The following is a 3025-nucleotide window of genomic DNA, read 5'->3' as shown; positions in this document are numbered from 1 at the left end:
TCAGGACCTTCTGTCCTCAGGAAAGGCCAGAGAGCACAGTCACTGCCATATAAGCACTTCTAAGATTTGAAACCAGCATCTGCTATGAACAAAACATGTGCCTTGACCAGCTTAGCCACAGAAAACTGTTGTAAAAGAGTGTTATCATGTCAAAGTAGCCTTAGAATGCAGCCAATGAAAGATTTGTGAACAGGACTTACATTTGGCCTTGATCATTGCAGCATTTTGAACCTGGTAATCGATTACTAACTGATCTTAGAAAAACACACATTTCAACATACATACAGATTGATGAAGTGCAGATCACACTGCAAAGGAACAGCTGGGATTTGAACCCAGGATCTCCTGTTTACAAGGCAGCCACTTTAACCAAGTGAGCCACAGCACCACCATCTGCAGATATTGCATGGAAGGATGACTCAGAGGAGCAAAAAAGAGGTGAAAGGATCAAGTAATAGGCCATGCTATTGAGAGCATTAAAGTGTTTGTTTGAGAAAAGAGTTTTGGTGGTCAGATAGATTTGTTCATTGGCCAAGTGTGCTTAGCAATATGACAAAGGTAATGACTCTGGTGGGACTTGAACCCACAACCTTTGAATGGCCACGTTCTGCAATCTAGAAGTCCAATGCGCTATCCATTGCGCCACAGAGCCCACATTAGTCACTGTCTTGTGTCTCCAACACTCTGAGATTACAGTCTTTGTGGTAAGAAAATCAACTTCCCAAGAATTAAGAACTGAACGCACTTTCAAAAGGAGATGTCAGGAACTCTTGTCCTCAGGAGGGGCCAGACAGCACAGTCACTGCCAGATAAGCACTGCTAAGATTTAAAACCAGGATCTCCTGTTTATAAGAAAGATACCTTGACGAGCTAAGACACAGTACCCTGTTGAAAAAGTGTGTTAGCATGTCTGAGTGTCATTAAAACATAGCCAAGGAAAGATCTGTGAACAGGATTGGCTTGTACCCTTGATCACTGCAGCAAATTTACTTGAGTAACCTTTTTCTATTGGCTTTTAGAAAAGCACAAATTTCTAAATGTCTAAGTTCCCGAGGTGCACAACACACTACAAAAGCACTGGCGGGAGTTGAATCCAGGATCTCCTGTTTACAAGACACTTTAACCAACTAAACCACAGCACCTTCCTTTGCAAAGTCTCCATGGGAGGGTGACTCCGAGGAGCAAAATATCCAGAAGAGAGGTCATCGGATCAAGGAATAGGCCATGCTATTGACAGCATGAAAATATTTGTTTGAGGAAAGAGTTTTGGTGGTCAGATAGCCTTGTCATTTTTTGGACGAGTGTGCTCAGCAAAATGCCAAATGCTGCAACTGGAACCCACAACATTTGAATGGCCAAATTGGCAAACTAGAAGTCCAACGCACAGAGCTTGTGGTGGACTTCATGAGAAAAGACAGAGAACACAGCCCCATCACCATCAATGGAGCACCAGTGGAGAGAGTCAGCAGCTTCAAGTTCCTCAGTGTCCACATCACTGAGGAACTCACATGGTCCATCCACACTGAGGCCGTTGTGAAGAAGGTTCACAATCGCCTCTTTTCCTGAGACGTCTGAGGAAGTTTGGAATGAACCACCACATCCTCACACGGTTCTACACCAGCACTGTAGAGAGCATCCTGACTGGCTGCATCACTGTCTGGTAAGGCAACAGCACTGCCCTCAACCGCAAAAGCTTGCAAAGGGTGGTGCAAACTGCCAGACACATCATCGGAGGTGAGCTTCCCTCCCTCAGGACATCTATACCAGGCGGTGTGTGAAAAAAGCTTGGAGGATCATCAGAGATTTCAGCCACACGAGCCATGGGCTGCTCTCACTGCTACCATCAGGCAGGCGGTATCGCAGCATCAGGACCTGCACCAGCCGACTTCACGACAGCTTCTTCCCCCAAGCAATCAGAAATCTGAACTCTTGATCGCTCATGATCAACATATATCTGCACTGCACTTTATCAATCTCACACTGGACTGTCATAATTATATTTCTCTTAACAACACACAGGCAACTGACTATCAACCAACAGCATGAATGTCAATACAACACTATACAACCTTACTGCACAATTATATATATTATTTTTATTTTATACTGTGTATTCTATATTGTGTGTATGGTATACTGCACATTGTATATTATTCTTTGTATATTTTGTGGAGCAATTATGTGTATATTAGTTTTCTAAATTGGGTTGTGTAAATCTGATGTTTATGTAGATTGGTATATGTCTCATCACTGTCATGACTGCTATGTTGCTTGGAACTGCACCCAAGACTCAGTGATCAGAGGAACGTACATTCTATCAAGTCTTTCTGCTCTCCCGATCTGGAATTTCTCATGCTTCTGTGTCGACCATTCTGGCTACTGAGGGAATTCACAGCGGTCATTATCACAGCTGTGTACATCCCGCCACAAGCCGACACAGACCAGGCAATCAAGGAACTGTATGGGAGTATAAGTGAGCAGGAAACTGCGCACCCTGAGGCCGCGTTCATTGTGGCCGGGGACTTTAATAAAGCCAGTTTCAAATCAGTCGCACCAAAATACCACCAGCACATTAGTTTCAACACACGAGGGGACCGGGTTTTGGACCATTGCTACTCTCCCTTCCGGGTTGGCTACAAATCCCTCCCCCGCCCACCATCTGGCAAATCGGACCACTCTTCCATTCTGCTTCTGCCCGCTTACAGGCAGGAACTGAAACAGGAAGCACCCACTCTCAGAACGATCCAGTGCTGGTCGGACCAATCAAACTCTACGCTACAGGACTGTTTTGATCACGCGGACTGGGAGATGTTCCGGTCTGCCTCTGATGACGACATCGAGCTTTACACTGATAGCTAAATGTGTTTCATCAAAAAGTGCGTGGAGGACGTAGTTCCGACCAGAACAACACGGATCTATCCGAACCAGAAGCCATGGATAAATAGCGATGTTCGCGCGGAACTTAATGTGCGGACCTCCGCTTTCAATTCCGGGAACGTGGAGGAGAATAAACAAGCCGGTTATA

The 3025-nt window shown here is 45.2% G+C and overlaps 1 non-coding gene across 1 annotated transcript; it reads right to left on the bottom strand.

The window, feature by feature from the left end:
• Positions 1 to 562: 562 nt before the first annotated feature.
• trnar-ucu (transfer RNA arginine (anticodon UCU)) lies at positions 563 to 652 on the bottom strand. The gene is given in 2 exon segments: positions 563 to 598; positions 616 to 652. It is a non-coding gene; the product is annotated as a tRNA-Arg (tRNA).
• Between the last annotated feature and the right edge of the window lie 2373 nt (positions 653 to 3025).

This window comes from Myxocyprinus asiaticus, unplaced genomic scaffold, assembly GCF_019703515.2.
Source record: "Myxocyprinus asiaticus isolate MX2 ecotype Aquarium Trade unplaced genomic scaffold, UBuf_Myxa_2 HiC_scaffold_65, whole genome shotgun sequence".
In the NCBI taxonomy this organism is placed as follows: Eukaryota; Metazoa; Chordata; class Actinopteri; order Cypriniformes; family Catostomidae; genus Myxocyprinus; species Myxocyprinus asiaticus.
This window is presented reverse-complemented; position numbering and strand designations above follow the sequence as displayed.